This window comes from Taudactylus pleione, unplaced genomic scaffold (genome assembly GCF_031769625.1).
Source record: "Taudactylus pleione unplaced genomic scaffold, aTauple2 ptg000046l, whole genome shotgun sequence".
Classification (NCBI taxonomy): Eukaryota; Metazoa; Chordata; class Amphibia; order Anura; family Myobatrachidae; genus Taudactylus; species Taudactylus pleione.
The window spans coordinates 8829331-8848647 of record NW_028284448.1 but is presented as its reverse complement, the minus strand read 5'-3'; the positions used below and the strand labels follow the sequence as shown (position 1 = coordinate 8848647).

The 19317-nt window shown below is 45.3% G+C and overlaps 1 pseudogene; it reads right to left on the bottom strand.

The window, feature by feature from the left end:
- Positions 1-11048: 11048 nt before the first annotated feature.
- LOC148537663 (5S ribosomal RNA) lies at positions 11049-11168 on the bottom strand (annotated as a pseudogene).
- Between the last annotated feature and the right edge of the window lie 8149 nt (positions 11169-19317).

The following is a 19317-nucleotide window of genomic DNA, read 5'->3' as shown; positions in this document are numbered from 1 at the left end:
TTTGGACAGCATGTGGTCAGTAAATGGAGGGGGGGTGCATGGTCACGCACCCCAGCGTGTGCCTAGTGCTGAAAAAGCGTTAGGCTGTCCCTTATACACCCCCTTATAGTCCCCTCCTATCGACTTGTCTGTGCCGTGTGCACTGGTATTAGCATCCATTCACTGCTGCAATATGGGGGGAGGGGGGTGGGGATTGCTGGGTGTGTCTATATAGAAGTATGTTGTAGAGTGTAGAGTCGTCTGTGGTGTGATGTTGAGGTATATGATAGTGTATGTGTATGAGGCTGTTTGTAGGGTAATGAATGAGACGTGTGGAGACGGTGGGTGGTGTCTGAATGAAGACGGGGTGGGTGAATGAAGAGACTGACGAAGTGGGGTAAAAAACCAAACCTAATTTATTGGGCGAGGCATAATGCTCCCTTAGGTAGGTTGTAATTGTATGGACAATGTAAATAATGAATGTAATATAGAAGTCTCTGTATAATCCTCGGTTGGGAAGTGGGTAGACCCTTTTAGGGGGCTCCTTACACGCCGTCCTTACTACTGCACGCTCCCCTGCTAGACCTTTGGTCTACTGACTAAGGAACCGGGATTGTAATGATGTCAATTTGTCCAGGAGCCCATCCAGTTGACGGCGTCCCGCACTGGTGATGGGATTTGCTTACCTACCGGTAGGTCTCAAGGTGGTCCGCGGTGGAGAGCATCTTTCTCACTTGTCCCGCTGTTCAGCCTGGGGGTATGGTACCTTCGCGATCCCGTGGGGTGTTGTGCAGGAGGGCGCCTGTCGATCTTCAGCTGCCTGGGCTACTGGTGCGTGCTGGCGGTGCGGCAGTGGTAACGCAGCGGCCACATTTGTATCGGGACCATGGCATCTGGGCGCGTGTTCGTCGGGTCCCATAGAGGCGGCCAGGCTGTCTGCTGCCAGGTGCGGACTCTGTATGTGCTGCGTGTAGGTCGTGCACTGTGTGCCGGACCTAGCTGCTCGCAGGGGGTTGAAGTGGCTTGGCTGCCGGACAGCTTGGATGGGTGGGCAGCACAGACAGTTTAATGGTTAGCAGTACTGCCTCACAGTACTGAGGTCGTGGGTTCGATTCCCACTATGGCCCTAACTGTGTGGAGTTTGTATATTCTCCCCGTGATTGTGTGGGTTTCCAAAAATATACTGGTAGGTTATTTGGGTCCCAACAAAATTAACCCTAGTGTGTAAGTGTGCGAGCATGTGGTAGAGAACATACTGTAGATTGTAAGCTCCATTGCGGCAGGGACTGATGCGAATGGACAAATATTCTTGCGCTATATAAATAACTGGTAATAAATAAATGGGTGGATGGATCTGATTTGCGAGGGTCTCTAACGAGATGGCCTTTATCAAGGAGTTACTGTGGTGCTTGTACTGGCATGTTATATACGGGGACTTCCAGGTTTGACCGTGGGTCACGTGTTTGTGACTTGCCAATACGAGGGTGTATGTGGGGGTGGTTCTGGCCATCCTGTCTCTAATAGGGTGAGAGGGAGCTGGATTTCACGTGTGTGGGTGTAACGCTGCATGTCACGTGGGGACTGGGGCATACAGTTGCCGGGGTGCGTTGCTATGCTACGTATTGTGTAGGCATCGCCATGGTGACTCATGCTGTATATGGTATGTTACCTGTGCAGTTGTAACTGCTGTGGTGCATTTTGATGAGGCGGTGTGTCGTTGATGGGCACTGCGTGCGTCAGGGCATCTGTTGAGTGTGGTGTATTGGTGTCTGGGTGCAGGACTGCATGTTTTGCATAAAACACCCCTGGTCTGCCCTAAGTATGGGAGTGTGGGTTGTGCCTGTTGTTATAGGTGTAGGACATGTGGGTGAATGGTCACGGAGGTGTGGGTTTGGGATGCATGTAGTATGAGCCATGTGAGTGTGGTGTGTATTAGATGTATCAGCTTGTTGGATTCTGAGTATTCTATGTCCCCTTTGTCTGGTGGCATTGGATGGTGGGCTGTGTGTCTGCCCAATGAGATGTGGACGGGGTTTTTCTGCGGACGTGTCGTGGAGGGGCTCTGAGGGAGAGGATCTATGTGTTGTGGGTATGGTGTTGGATGTCTAGTCAATTATGGGTGTACAGGGTGGGGTGGGTTTTCGTGGGGGGTGGGGGGGTGGTAGCTGTGAGTATGGATATGGTAGACATGATGTTAAAAACCAATTGTCTTGTTGAGTTACTTGTATTCTCAGTGGATGGATCTGTCCTGTATTAGCTAGGGAGGTGTTGTATTGGGAGATATCAGTATAAACATTAGCAATGTGGGGGCCATGTGTTGGCTGAGGAAGGTGTTCTATTTGGAGATTACAGATTTTATTTCATTATCAAAGTTGAGACCGTGTGGTGTAAATGTTTTCATCGTGAAGATCCACTTTAATTCTTCTTTGTTCAGTTTCTTGAGCAGGTCACCCCCCCCCCCTCCAGTTTTTGCTTATTCTTTTTATGCCCATAAATGTCTTGCCTATGGTGCTGCTGTGGTGTTACTCCTGGAAGTATAGTGGGAAATTGTGGTTGTCTGCCTTACTGGTAATTCCCCTGAGGTGTTCTGATATTCTAGCTTTGAGCGGTCTGATGGTGCGTCCTATATATTGGCGGTTGCAGGGACATTGTAGTAGGTATATTACGTGACTGGTGTTGCATGATATGTGTTGTTGAACCTTGTGGGTCTCGCCTGTGTGCGGGGAAGAGAATGTGGTGGTGGGTTTGGTGCTCCTGTAGCCTAGAGTGCGGCAGTTGCTGCACATACCGCGGTGGTAGAATCCTTGTTTTATCGGTTTGTTGTCTAGAGTGGCTTGTCTGAGTAATGGTGGTGGGATGTGGTTGAGGACCAGTTTGTCTTTGATATTGGGCGCTTTCCTGTAAGTTACCTTGGGACGTGCTGGTAGTATCTCTGCTAGCGTCTCATCTCTTAGGAGCAGGTTCCAGTGCTTGTTCACAATTCTTTTGAAATGGGTTGCACTGGTGTTGTATTGTGTGATAAATGGTATGTCTTCTATGTGGTTCTCTTTGTTTCTTTTGTACTGAAGAAGTGGTGTTCTGTCTTCTGTGCCTATCTTGGTCAGTGTGGTCTGTAGGGATGCGCTGTCATAATTATTTTCTATGAACTGCTGTTTTAACTTCTCTTCTTGGTCATGGTAGTCGGTGAGTCTTGTACAGTTGTGTCGGATCCGTTTGAACTGGCCTAATGGGATATTTTGGAGCCAGTTGGGGTGATGACCACTGTCAGATATTAAGCTGTTGATGTCCACTTGTTTGTGAAACGTTTTTGTGTGGATTTGCTGTTTGCTGATGAAAATGTGTACAGTAGGTCAAGGAAATTTATGTCCATCTTGCTATATTGTGTAGTGAACTGAAGATTTCTGTCGTAGTTGTTGTTATGTACCCGGAGTGTACCATCACAGCTGCCCATTACATGGCACCCCTTCCCGGCACCTGAGAACCCACCATACACTAGTGCAGTGGTTCCCAAACTGGGGTGCCTCAAGACAGTTGCAGGGGTGCCTCAGGTTGGTGGTCCAGTACCAAATAAAATTATTTTCAGTCAGTGTAATAGGTAAAACTAGTGCTAATGATTGCCGACCCAAAATATATGTGGACAAAAAGAAGCACAGCCCTGTCAACCATCACATAACTCAACCTAAGGGTGACATACAGTATAAGCACAATTTACTTCATTTCATTTCTGTTTAATTTCTCAATAAGAAACTTTTGGCACAGGGGTGCCATGGAAAAAATGCTGATACTCTAGGGTACCATGATTTAAAAAAGTTTTTGAACCACTGCACTATTGGAAAGCTCCATATTAGACCATCAGCTGCTGCCTTCATCTATCTATAGCCTGTCTGCATGCAAATTGCTACATTACAGTGGCTACGGGGGGGGCACCAAATTATAACTTGCCGATAGGCGTCTGGGATGAACGAACGCCACGTGTGTGTGTGTGTGTGTACATGTATATATATATATATATATATATATATATATATATATATATGTATATATATATATATATATATATATATATATATATATATTATACACATTGACACACTTCAAAGTTTTTATGCTGGATCAGACCTTGCAGTAAAAGGTCTGTCGTGGCGAGTAGAAGAGAAGACTGAAATGGCTTTTTTTTTCCATCTTTCGCATATGGTTTCTAGCAGAGGAGTATTGGCAGAACATTGAGTACTTTACTTGATATTGCATGTATATAATTCCAAAATGTGTCCGATTAATAAACTAATTAACTAAACTAACTAAAATAATTCAAATCATTAGAAGAACAATGTATCCAGTGTTCCCCAAGGATTTTGTCTGTTGACTAGGTTTTGTAGAGCTGAGTATTTCTTGAAGTAAAAGAGAAAAAGGAGATTATAGTGTAAATTGCATAAATGATGAGGTGACATTTAGATGTATTTGTGGCGCTCACCTTATTCAGAAGGAAATGGCACAGTGGACAGGAGTTCACCTCTGTCCTCGATAGTTGCTGAGCCACTGATGTTACTTTCTCCTTTTACTTCTCTTTCCAAATCAGTGACCATGTACGGATCAGAAAAATAAAGATTGTAATAGTTGTATACCTATCTTAAGCGTTATCAGGCAAGGGGTTACAAATATTAACTCACCTTTGCACATAGAAGGTAAATTAATTGGGCATTTACTTGGGCCCCCATGCAGCCTGAAGAAGTGGACAGTCTATTCCGGGAAACAATTTGCTCTAGAGGAGAGAGGGAAGTTTTTTCCTTCTTTTGTTCTTGGTATATTTGTTTGTTTGTTTTTTTTAGACACTATTTGATCCTAAACCTTTTTGGTATTGTTTCGCTACAGTCGCCACATGCACTTTCTCTGTACAAAACACAGTGAATGTCTAATTAATTTACCATCTATGTGCAAGTGGTAAAATACTCCATTTAACATATGATGTTTAAAAAAAATGAAAAACAAAAACATTGGCTTGGAATTATTTCCATGTTCTGGATTATCTAGGAAGAATAACTGCCTACATTAGGCTCTTACAATGAATGTTTAAAGCTGATTTATATTGATTGTGGCAATATCAAGCTAGGGGACGATGGTGAACCATGGATTCTATGTGGGGCTGGAGGGATCCGCCTACACAGGGTAGAAAAAGGAAGTGTAATTACACCTAAGGGCTGCCTTGTGTACAGAGCTCAGGTGAGGTTAATTAGTAAGACCAGTTAGGCTGCTAGAGGAGACAGTCCAAGTGGGACTGTGCCAGCTATAGAGACCGATGTGCCTGGAGTTCAGTGGGGGCCAGGAGGCCAGTGTCCAGACCTTCAGTAAGACAGGGAGGACCACATAATAAAACTTAGGGGTCAATCCTAATAGGTGGGAGTAAGAGCAGCTATATGCCGTACTTACGTTACCTCCAGGCTTGCAGATTTTTGTTCAGAGCCCCATAGGACTGCTTACAAATATCCACGAGTCCAGGGAGAGATCGAACTGCAAGGGGGGCGAGTTCCGTTCCTGGCTCGCCCCCTCACACCTAATAGGATTCACCTATTAAATAGGTAAATTACTTAACTTCAATCAATCAAAAACAAAAAAGCAGACTAGCTGCTTGACTGTGATATCCGGTAAAGCCATATTTCTCAGCCAAGGTAATATACACATTTTAATCATAAAGATGAATTTTACAAACTTGTATAGGTGCATACACATGTAACGATTTTTGGAATGATTAAACTATAACAACGTTGTTATCGTTCAAAAAATCGTTCAGTTCCTGAGTTATAACAGTTAACAAGAATCGCTCAAGCGCGCTCCCGTTTATAATTTGTAGTTAATTTCAGACTGACCAACATAACGATTTTCATTAAGGGAGGGAACATTTCTCGTTCATCGTTGTAAAAATCGTTCATTCCACTTCAAAAAATCTGACAGATAATCGTTGGTTACAAAATCGTTACGTGTAAGTATATTGTGCAACAACTGAATAAATGTACCCAAAGTGTTTTTTCTCCAGTACACCAGTTTATTTACTTACTCATACAAAAGTTCATGTCCATGTTCCACATTTTGTAACTACTTCCAGCTGGAAATATAATAAAAAAGTAATAACCCTTCAATCGTTTCTATGACTTCTTTTGGACCACCCCTTTTGTTGAATTTTCAAGTTTCTAATAGCCCCTTCAACTGCTGCTTTGCTCCTATCTTTTTTATTAATTATGAAAGTGAGTATTGGCCAGAGTATTTTTATTGCATGTGCCATTATTGTACTTTCTTCTTCAGGGTCCATAGGGCTCCACAGGAGACCTTGGGGTGTAGGTGGTGGTTGAGGACCGGGCACCACGCAGTTAAAGCTTTCAGCTCCCAGGATTCATCGGTCCCAACCACTATACCTCGAGCCAGGGACACCTCAATTTCGTTGGTGCCTGGCCGGAGTCGGGTCACCATTCTGCAGTGGGCTGCTTAGGCAGCTCAGATAGCTTTATTTTTATTTATTTTTCGTGGTTTATCTGCTGAGTGGGTAGTAGCAGACTTACCACAGGATGTCTGCTCTCCCGCTCCGTCACCCCTCCGGGCGCCACAATACCAGCTGCGGCTGGGGATTTCGGCGGACATCCCGGGGACCTTGCTAGCCGGCCCCAGACTGCATCCTGGACACAAGGGGACAGGTAAGGTGGGTCACCGCTCGCCGTCTTACCTCTGGTCTCAGGGGACAGACCAGAGGTGCTGAGAGTGAACACAGGCCACTAGACCACTAGTGATCCACTAGACTACCAGGGTACATATGGAGCAGGAATCCAGCATCCTGGTGGTTAATAATCAGCATGGGGAGGTCAGCTTTCCCCATTAAAGCAGCCTCTCCCCTCAGCTCAGTGCGCCATTCCTCTAAGGTCTCGCTTCCCGGAGCTGCTCTCCTCCTCTGACCACGTCCCCTCAGATGTCTCCAGCGGCCATCTTCTCAGGCTCAGCCACAGCTCTCAGGGATACGCTAGGTCCGGTCCTCCTACATAACTCTCCCTGGAGTCAGGTTATGTAGCGCTATAGCCTACCAGATGTTTAGTCTCTGACCACAGAATCTGTGTAGTTGATTATAGTGCCATTCTGCAGTTCTATTGTATTTCTGCATTGTATGTGACTTCTGCTAGCGCTGCCTGTCTGTATATTTCTCTATACTGTCAGCATATATCTTTCTCTTTTTTTTTCCTTACTTTGCCCTAACATACAGGTGTGTTCAGGGTTTTCCTGTGCCTCACATCTCTTGTATTTGTGAGGGTTGTCACATTCAGTTGGTTACTGCACTGTGCCATATTTGTGCTGTGCGCTCCTGCAGCTTGCCCAAGCATAAGACAGGATCAATATATTGTATTCCTACCTGTATTCTATATACCTAGTGGTTGCATTATACCCAGTGCCATATTGTGTGCTGTACTACTCTGCATCTATGTCTAGCAAGGGCCAGAGTAGCAAGCAAGCTTCTGCACCCATACTGCTTTCATGCAAATTATGTGTTGCAGGCCTAAGTGAGGAGGATTTGATACAAGATGAGTTATGTGCTAAGTGCACCAGGCCCATCAAACCCCCCAGCTCCTGCACAAGAGCTCCCATGGGCTTCCTTTTCTCAGGTGCTGGCTACTATTGCTAACCTCCTAGCGGTCCCGGCTGTAATCCCCCCTATGGGGTTGCCACAACAGGCTGTAATTCCCGCTCTGGTTCAAACTATACAGGTACCTCCTGTTCCCCCTCCATGGGTAGACGTATTTTCTAGCTCAGTACAGAGGACCTCATTCAGACCCGCTCGCAAGCACCTATGCGCTCGCAAGCGGGTCGATGGTGCGGCCCTGCGCACACGCAACTGCCGCAGTGCACGTGCGCTAGCTCCGGAGCGAGTGACAAATTCACTCGCTCCGGGGCTTGCTGCAAAAGGGGCGGCTGTCGATGTTGATCGACAGCTCGCCCGATTTTGTAGGCGGGGAGGGGGGTGGCCGGACATACGGAGGCGTTTGTAGGCGGCCCTACTGACATCAGCAGTGATGTCAGTAGGTAGCTTCCTGCTCTGTTAGAGCAGGAAGCTACCTGGGGCTTGCGGGAGACGAGACCCGACCCCAAGGGTCTCGTCTCAAGCACCGATGGTCTCGACCATCGCGACCATCACCTGGTCACTCGCTAAAGCTATGGGTGGTCACCCACAGTTTAGTGAGCGGCCAGGAAGCCGGATTATAAAAAGGAAGCGGTCGCCCTCATTCAGAGCGATCGCTCGCATTTTGCGAGCGGCTCTGAATGAGGTCCAGAGTCTGGTGGCTACCTCTACAGCCTTTCAAACTATGCTGCAAGGTGAAAAGCCCCTAGCAAGTAAAACGTCTAAGCGTCCTGTGTTATCCTTACAGTCCACGCAGCTCTCAGATTCTAAGGTGTCATCTGAGGAGGCAGAAGATGCTGATATCTCTAACGCTGACTCCCCTCAGGTGGAGGAAGAGAGTCAGTCAAAAATGAATATTCCTGCTTTGGTGCGAGCTGTTAGATCCATCTTACTAATAGAAGATGACGAGCCAGCCCCTAAATCAAAGCACCCAGTGTTTAAACGACAGAAAGTGGCTTCAGCAGAATTCCCTCTATCGGATCAACTAGTTGAACACATGGCAGCAGCCTGGCAGACGCCTGGTAAGAGGTTTCAGCCTCAAACACATCTGACCACCTGTTATAAATTTCTTGCAGCCGGGGCCAGTGCTAGGGTGTTCGGCGCCCCTCTGCAAACTACAAATTTGTGCCCTCTCACCCATATTCTATAAAGGAACGGCGCGCCCCAAAGAGCTGTGGTCTCACAAGTAAGGAGCTTGACAATGCACTCAGACCTCGGATTTAAATGACGCCACACAGCAACACAATCTTATTCATATTACACCGCTCGTAGTGCCCAATTCACATTACACCACATAGTAGTGTCCCTTATTCACATTATTACACATAGTAGTGCCCCTTATTCAGGCCCAGTGCAAGGTTTCTAGGCGCCCTAGGCAAAGCTACACAATACTGCCCCTACCTCCCCCAATACCCGTATGTTATATATAAACAACACATGTATGTTTAGTGACTCAACATACATGTTGTTAATATATATAGTATACAGTTTATTATATATATATAAAACACAAGCAATGTTTGTTGTGTGTCAGTAAGTGTAATGGTGCTGTAGACAGTATATTATATAGCACCATTACACTTACTGACACATACACAACTTACATTGCTTGTTAATAAATGTAAAATATATTACATATTGATGATTACAGACAGTCCACAGGCTGGCAGTGCTGCCTCATGATGGTACCGCTCTGTGCCCGGGGAGCATCCATTCCCTGCTCCTAGTCTATGAGAGGAAGAGAGGAGGAGGAAAAGGAAAAGTACACAGAACTAGGGGGCGGGCGAATGGCTGGCCTGGCTTGCTATCACAAGTGACAGAAAGCGCTGCAGCTGGGCGGCACGTTATGTCAGCAGCAGCGCTGACGCCTGACGGCCACTTATGTGACCCTCCCTTATAGGATACTATATTACTGCCTCCACCCAAGCTTAACAGTATAGGGATATATAGTTTGGGCTTGCTTGGGTAAGCCCGATAAAAGCTGTAAGTAATACCCCTACTATATAGTGTTATAAAGTAAGTGTGTCACTGGATTATCTATAGGATAAATATGTTTTTATTTTATTTTACTTAGAATAATGAGACTGCTGGTATATTATACCACTCTCCAAGGTAAGTAAACACACTGTTAAATATAGTCTAACACACACACACACACACACACACACACACACACACACACATATATATAATATATATATATAAATATATATATATATATATATATATATAGTCAATTTAAAGCTGGCACTCCGCAATTTAAAGGGATACTCGCCCTGGTGCCTTCAGAGGTAAAAGAACCTGATGTATAACAAAAAGAAGACAGCGGCACTCACGGGACCTCCAAAAGGTGTCAGCCGCAGGATAGTGGGCAGGATTGTGTATGAGTAACCTAGGTAACAAGGTGTAACATCAATATGTGCATGTGTAAAGGACAAGTACAGTGTGTATAAATGGTGTAACACATAGGGCCTGATTCAGAGCCGCTCGTAAGCGGCCACTCGTTCGCTCCGAGCGATGTTTGCCCAACTGCCCATGCATACGGTTCGTTATACGCATGCGCGAACCAGTCAGTGCAGTCGAAATTCATGTGCTCGCAAAATAGCGAATGCCTGAAAATTTGAGTGACAGAAAGAGGTGTATGTGGGTGGTAACAGGGGAAGGTGCTTGAAAACGGGGAGTGGAGATCTGAACGCAGGCGTGCTTAAAGGTCATTTGACCACGTCACTGGGTTATTTTAAAGCCAGAACTGCTCGCAAGATTGTGGTAGCAAAAACCAACCCCAAGAATAGCGAGCAGTTCATACCCTGGTCGATGTACTCGATTAATCTAATAAATAGCGGACATGACGTAGGATGCGAGCGGCCAGGGGGCGTATTTTTCCAAAAAACGACCGCAAGTTTTGTTCTCTCGTTCAGACCTAGAGGCGTGATCAGACCGCAAAGAGCGAACAGTTCATTTGAATAGCCACCCCTATTTTCTGGACGAGCGAGCACTAACTGCGTCCGGCTCTGAGTCAGGCCCATAGTGTACTGCACCAAAACTAATATTGCAATAACATAAAAGGGACATATCGGGTGTTAACCAATAACATGAAAATGAGTGACATAAAAACAAAGACATAACATTAAAATCCAGCAAAGATGATGATAAAGTATAATGTTGGTGTGGACACCGCATATAACACCATAAAACAGAGGATATATAAATCCATATAGTTTCTATGAGGAGCAGCAATCAAACCGTCATCAAGAGCACCGAGATCAATCTTTAAACTAGATCAAAAAACACAAGTGGTATGAAGTGAATACCAGATCTACAATAGTGGATGAAAACCAGTTCCACACCTAAGGTAGATAAGATCATGGTGTCACCATAGGTTCAGTTATGAAGAGGGAAAACAGTATTCCGATGGAGAATTGGTTTACAACACCTGGTATTCCTAGATGGTCCCCCGCCCTAGTACTGACCAGGCCAAACACTGATTAGCTTCCAAGATCAGACGAGATCGGGCTTATCCAATGTGTGTATGGTTGTAAAAAATAATAAGAAAAGGAATTACAAGAACCTCATTCAACCCCTTAGAACATCTCAGGTAAGTACCACATCATCGGTGCCGGACCCCGGAGTCTGAATGGATGCTGTATGTGCGCAGCATCCATTCAGTGACGGTAGAGGGCTGGGGGAAGCCCAGCTAGTGAAGCTCCCCCCAGCCTGACATTATTTGGAGGTGTGCTATGCAGGCATGCCTCCAAATAATGGCATATAGGGGGCATGGCCTATGGTAATTAGACCGTGCCTCCATTTTGGATGCGCGCACGATGTGAGGTCGCACTTTGTAGAGCTGGCACAGGGTGCTCTGAACCCTGGAGCCAGCTGTGTGTGTGTGTGTGTGTATATATATATATATATATATATATATATAAATAAAAGGGGTGAATTGACAATTGAGCAACTAGTTTGCTACAGTACCACGTGTGAACTTACGAAAATTATAACATTCCGTGAAATTAATATTTCAATAATGCATATATTGTACAAGTGGAAAAGTGCCAGTGTAAATAAATATATATAAAAAATATACAATTTATTCAGAAACAATGATTAAAGCCTTAGTAAAACTTAGGCTTTTTCTAGACATACGATTAGAGAGCAGTTAAAAAACAGATAAAATCAAGAGGCAATTCATGAAATAATGAGATTAAATGAGTAAAAAAGAAAAAAGTAATAAATATAGCAGCTTATCTGAGTTTATGAAAAAGGAAGTTTTTCCAGAGTTCATGAGGCACAGAACAACCATACCCAACGCGTTTCGTCCTAAAACTTCATCAAGGTCAAGGGCAATACAGGAGGACAGTTAGGTAACATCAGTAATAAAAATGTGGGAGAATGGTGTTTGGTGGTCAGTCTAGTAGAGTTTTACTGGGGCTCATAGATCTCCCCTTACACCCCTAGGAAGCTTCTTTCATTATCAGTAAAATAAGTTACAAATCAGTAATGATGGATAGTCTCCATTTATATCTTCTATAAGAACATGAACTCCACCTACTCTGCGCTTGGTGGGATGGCTGCTACTGTACCTACAGTAACACAAACTACCAGGAACATTTGTATCAGTAACACATACAAACATAACATAATATAGCTGCATTATTATTCCATCTACCAACATGGCAGAAACCATTTAACATTTTGCAGCAAATAAAGAAGCATTTTTGAATGAAGTCAGATAATACAGAGAACATCCCAGTGACCACCATATAATGCAGATAACCTCGCAGTGACCGCCAGATAATGCAGGGAACATTGCAGTGACCTCCAGATAAAGTAGAAAGTGTAATAGTGACCGCCAGGTAATGCATAGAGAGTCGTAGTAACCGCCAAATAAAGCAGAGAGCGTTGCAGTGACCGCCAGATAATGCAGAGTCGCAGTGAATGCCAGATAATGCAGAGAGTGTCGCAGTGAACACCAGATAATGCAGAGTGTTGCAGTGAACGCCAGATAATGCAGAGACCATCATTGACCCATATGTACCAGATAATATGAATACACCCCTTACACACACAGAAACACAATAATAATACCTAAGCACATATATTAATACACCATGGCCAGGGTACAGGAAAATAATTCAGACAGGATAGACTAGGAAAGGGGCGAGCCTTAGGTCAAGGGGGTGGGGTCTTGGCAAGCGACAGGAGGGAGTAGATTAGCCCGGTTCGGACCTGTATGTAGGTCTGATGGGCGATGTCTCATTGTAAGCGATATATCGGGTACACACGGGCCGATGTGCCCGATATGTTCATATTGTCTAATGCAGGCCTGGCCAACCTGTGGCTCTCCAGTTGTTGTGAAACTACAAGTCCCAGCATGCCCTGCCACAGTTTTAACATTTTCTAAATGCAAAACCGTGGCAGGGCATGCTGGGACTTGTAGTTTCACAACAGCTGGAGAGCCTCAGGTTGGCCAGGCCTGGTCTGGTGTGCACCTGGCATTAGGTTTAGGGTGCGGGGAGGGTGAGGTTAGATTTAGGCACTGGGGAGGGAGGATTAGGGGTAAGAAGAGGGGGAGGGTTAGGATACCGATTGATAGGTGTTAGAATCCTAACCCTGTCGGGATGCTGGCGTCGGGATTTTGACCGCCAGGATCCTGAGCTTTGGCATCCCTTACCAATCCTAAAGGAAATGCTAGGTTAGGTAAGCAAGACATAGTAATGGGGAAAGGGAATAAAAACAGTACTCCGCACAGACCAGGAAGTAAAGACAATGCAAATAAGTGATGAAGTTTATGTAAAAAAAATAACTGACAATATTTCTTCTCCTGAAGCAATTAAAGAGATTTAGTTTAGTTAACTTGGTCAAACAATGCACCACTAAATAGGGCGACCCTGTGACTGAAATTTCATAGCCATTTGAGAGATAAAGCATAAGGAGAACACAGCCCCTGCTGGCACAGGTATAATGGACACATACACAAGATGACATGTAATGCTCCCCCCCCCAAACCCCCTCCTCCTCAGATTTACTGCCCATTACACCCATACATTCATAATAGAGAATAGTTAACTGTGCTGAGTGCTGCTGCTGCAGTGCTGGCTCCCTCCCTTCTCTACATCCTCTCTGACTAAGAGGTCTCAGGAGTTACGCTGGGAGCAAGCAGTGACAGTGTACAGTACAAACTACTTGCCACTATTCAAGTCTAATCAACGGTGTTTGAATATACTTGTAAAGTGGCAAATGTTTTGCAGACTGTCCCTGCTTGTTCCCAGCCTGAAGATCTTTTTGACAGGGAGAGACCTGACTCACTGAAGACTGAAGAGAGGAAGAGCAGAAGCTCAGCTGTCATCCACCCGGGCGGCTTCAGTTCAGGCTGATCATGTTAGTTAATCAGCTTCTGGTGCCCCCCCCACCCTGCATTTATCTCTACAGTAGGCTGCGGCTGCCTGTCATGCAGTGTTGTGACAGACGGAGAGGCAGCAGCAAGAATTGTCTCAGCAGCAGCTGCAGGGAGAGCGCCTCTCCAGCTTGGTGCCTCCCTGCATTGCAGGCTGTGCTGAGTGGGTTGCGCCCTGCCTGCAGCTCATTGTTCAAAATGGGAGACTCCCACTGTGGTGGATTGCCATGTTACGCGATTAATTAAGAGCGCTACATTGCCTATCCCTGCCGTATCCTCTCTGAAGTACCCTATGGATAGAAAAGTTGAATCTTGCCTTAAATCAATGTACTTTCTTTCAGGGGCTGTTGCTCGTCCGACCATAGCTATTGCATGGGTGGCTAAAGCAATAGAGAGCTGGGCTGACATGCTTGAAGACTCTTTTCCCTCAGACGCATCTAGGGATCAGATGTCTTTCATAGCTCACATACGAGATACAGCTTCCTATATTGGAGAAGCGACATTGGATGCCAGTCTCCTAACTTCTAGAGTCTCAGCCACGGTGGTGTCTGCATGCCGTACCCTGTGGCTACGCTCATGGAAGGCCGATGCGGATTCTAAGCAGGGCTTAGAAGTATAGCCCTACAATGGGGAAATCTTGTTTGGCCCAGACCTTGACAACATTGTAACCACATCAAAAACTGCATTTGTGCCTTCAGCGTCTACTACTGCCTCGGTCTACATCTTTTAGGTTCTTTCATCTTCAAGTTAAGCCTAAAGGTCAGTCCTTCCCTAGGCAGTCGGCTTCCACTAGGGCCACCAAGCCCAGGACCAAGCAGGCCTGGACCACCAGACACCCTGCTTCAAATCCAAGGACAAGCCCTCAGTCTGATGGGACGGGCCTCCCCTGGGGAACCCCAATGTAGGAGGCCGACTTCTTCAGTTTGCCCAGTGCTGGTGTCAAACCATCACGGACGCTTGGGTAAGAGAAGTGGTCTCTCACGGATACACCCTCCCATTTCTAAGACGGCCACCCCACCAATTTTTCTACACAGGCCCTCTTTCAGACCCAAACCAGGCCCTGCAAATTCAGAAAGCCATACAGTCCTTGGTGCAAACAGGGTTAATTGTGCCAGTCCCGCTATCTCAGCGAGGGACAGGTTAATATGCTACTCTTTCTGGTTCAGAAGCCGAATGGATCTCATCAGCCTATCCTCTACCTCAAGTGCCTGAACAAATTCCTCAGGGTACCCAGGTTCAGGATGGAAACCCTATGCTCTATCATCCTTGCTATGGAGCCTGGGGACTTTATGGTATCTCTGGATATCAGGACACTTAACTACATGTACCTATAGTACCCTCTAATCAGCGATATCTCCGGTTTGCTATACTACAGCGACACTTCCCATTTCAAGCTCTGCCCTTTGGACTGCACCACGGGTATTTACTAAAATTATGGTTATCATGGCAGCCCACCTGCGTGGTCAGGTTGTCCAACTGCTACCATATCTGGATGACCTCCTGCTCTTAGCAAGATCCCCAGAGGTGCTTCAACGCCATCTGCAGCTAACCATCGTTTTCCTTCAAAAGCACAGATGGTTAATCAACTGGAAAAAGTCCTCCCTGAATCCCTCACAAACAATAGTTCATCTGGGAACCCTGCTGGATTCTCAGGATCAGAAAATTTTTCTGACATCAGACAAGATCTTCACACTTCAAATACAAGTGCACAGATTCCTCCACAGTCACTCTGTGTCAGTCCACTCAGCAATGCAGGTTCTGGGATCCATGGTATCCACCTTCAACATGGTGGAGTATGCTCAGTTCCACTCCAGGCCTCTGCAAAAGCTAATGCTCTCCAAGTGGAATGGGTTGCCCCATCAGATCAGGGCTCAGATGATGGTGCTCTCTCCAGAGGTTCGTCTGTCCCTATCTTGGTAGCTACAGACATCTCATCTAACCAAGGGTCGCCCCTTTTGGATCCCGGACTGGGTACTCCTGACAATGGACGCCAGTCTCCGGGGTTGGGGCACAGTGACTGGTCAACACTACTTCCAGGGCCTTAGGACAACGGTCAAATCAACCCTGTGTCGAAGCTGAGTAATTGGCTGAGACAAGTTCAGTTTAAAATTTAATCGTGGCGACGCCATCTTGCGACTGGCCGCAAGACGCCATCTTGAAAATGGGGATGGCAAGATGCCATTTTGCGAATAGCCGCCTAAGCGCCATTTTAGATAAACTCACATTTTAGTACATGTGGTGATAATACTATTAGCACCATGCGATTGCATCTTTCACCATTTCTCATACACACATTAATACGCACAATTGCTAACTAGTTAACTAGTCGCATATTAGCGAATGCATAGGACTTTGTATGAAACCGCTGTTTTATTAGCTTTATGCGCACGCATCTGCCCCAAGTTAACTAGCATCCTTATATCAAACCCCGAATACTCACACATTACATATTCACACATAAGGTTTAATAAGCTTTAAAGTATATGATTTAAGTTGCTTCAGTTAGTTTAAAAGCTGAGAAATAAAGATATATAATAACTAAGGTTTTATATATACTAGGAAAGTCGTGTTTGGTTTCGTACTGATGCGTACTCTTTCAACAGAATTCCGGTACTATCGGTGTGAAGATCGCAACATGCATTCTCAACTTATGGACCGCAGAGACTACAAGCAACAATATGTATATTTCATGAACAACTGTTAGGATGTTACAGGGGCGGGAAGGGAAAGACCCCCAGCTGTTAGAGGCAGGGAGAGTCTATTTGAACCAGCCTGTTAAATGCTCTGTAACAGATGCTTCTCCCCTGGGAACCAATGACATCAGCAACAAACTTCTCTATTGTCCTGTCTATTCTGGGGGGGTATAAATATGTGTGCTCAAACGCTGGGTTCTTAGTCTTCATGCTGAATGCTGAATGACGAGGGGTCTCTTGCTGATGCCTATCTTCGGGTCCGGAAGCGCTGCGTATGTATACTGTACTTGGGTCTGTATAATTCCTTTTGCACCCAAATTGTGTCTGGATCAATTGCGTGTAACTGTCTGAACTTTTACTTGAATAATACTTGTGCTTTGGAACCACAGATTCCAGGTCTAAGTCTTTATTTACTGTATGACTGCGTACGCAAATTAGCGTCATCCTTAGAAGGTATAGGCAGGTTATTAGAAGGTATAGGAAGGTGTGTATAGAGGTTCTGATCCAGTATCGTTAGTTGGGGGCTCGTAGTGAAGTCACTTACCTGCTTACACGGTACATACGTCTATCGATATTTCAGCAAAGGGTGGAGTGGCCACATGCAGGGTTTGCCTGCAACAGCTTTGTGCTGAAAGATCACTATCCATCTCCATGTGAATCAAGGAAGCTGACTAGAATTCAGGGACAAGAGAGGAAAAAGTTTGTCTTCCTCTGTTGATAGAACCTTACGTTTAAAGGGTTGCCGCAGTACTGAGTACGCGGCTAAGTCGCAGGTTTGTGCATAGCAAAGACGCGCTTTTGTGTACGCAGCTAAAAAGTCATTATATGGTTGTGTGGTAGTCGCATTATTGTGCATGCGACTGGTCGCACAATAGCGTATATGCACTTTCGGTTCTGCTGCCATGTGTTTTAAAAAAAGCCTTTGAGGTTTACCTTTTTCAATTGTTACCAATATCTGGGCTAACGTTTATTTTTCTGCGCAGGAAAAAAGTGTGTAACAGTGAATATTTGTTGAACAAAGTTAAGGGTATCGTATGATCCTTAAGGGCTAGGTGCAAGGGTTAGTCTAGCCGCTCGGTAAGTAGCTTTACCATTCTATACAGAGTAGCAGGTGTACATGTTTTCTTTGTTGTAGAGAGGTGCGTGGGAGTGGCCGACATATAAACTCCCATAGGTGTGGAAGTTGCCTTACTAAATCTTATCCGGGTGTGGAAGTTGCCTTTTTCAAATCTTATCCAGGTGTGTGGGCGCTGCTGACTTAAATCGTCCACAGGTAAGTGAATGTATCTTGATTGTCTTTCACCAGTTTAAATCTTTATTGAAAACCGTAGGATTTTGTCTCAGAATGGGAGCCGCGCAAACAGTAGAGATGTTAGACAATGATGTGCTGCTAATGGAGGTGCCGATCGGATCGGCCCGTCGTATCATGCATACCAAGTACGGTACTTATGCAATAAGGTATTGTGATGTATGGTTTAAAATGACGATGAAGAGTGTTAGACCGTTTCCCAGAATTGGTAGTTTTGATAAAAATGTGTTAGATAATGCCCGGGATCACATCAGTTTGATGCGCTCCAGAGAGAAAAAGGTTAAATATTTTGAATGTTTAAAACTGTGGCAGCATGAGTGGGATGCGTGGCTTAAAAATGTGCAAACGACGCAAACTAGCATCGCGAGCACATTGCCAGAAAATACATCCGTGATGCTGAATTGCAATACGGGCGAGCCGCAAAATGGCGCACCCGTGCGTCAAGGTACCGTCGTGGAGAGTATTGCCAGCAGTTCACGCTCACCTCCCCCACCTTATGTGGATGGAGGTGCAAGTACAGTTACCAAAAATGCCCATAAAAATGTAACAAGCAACTTGTACCCTCTCTTAAACTATAAAGAAAATGTTCATGATGTGGATGATGAGCCTATTGTAATGTCTGCCATTTCCCATGCTGTGCAAATGATAGATGCGGCATCACCACAATCACGGGTGGTGCCGCCATCTCCATCGGTAACAGCAAGGGAAGTGTTAATGCCCTCTGCACCCGTAGAGGAAGTTGTTCATACCATACGTAGCAGCAGCAGACTAAACCCCCAGCCAGGTAACCAGGTCAAAGGTAGCAGCGCTACTGGTCTGCATCCCATTTGGACAATAACTGTTCCAAATGGAAATGCAGATGCAAACGGTATAGTGCCCACGAGGGAAGTAGTAATGCATTGTCCTTGGAGAAGAGCAGAACTAAATTCCATCATAAATGATTTCCCCGATCCCAAAAAGGAATTAGCCAATTGTCAAAGATTTTTGAGAAATTTGGGTAGTTCACATGAACCCACTAATAAAGATTGGCGTGTGGTGTTAAGGGCCTGTCTACCACGCAATACCGGCGTGACAAAATTTGTTAAGGATTGTGCATTGGATGGTGACGTTCCCTTAACAGACCAAGTAAACCAAGGTAACATTTCCCGCATTGTAACTCAATTGGGTATATATTTTCCAGTAGTAGTTAACTGGAACAAAATTTTCACCATTATGCAGAAGGAGAGTGAAACTGCAGAAGATTATTGCGATCGGGCTCTGCAGGCTATCACCCAGTACACTGGGATAGAGGATA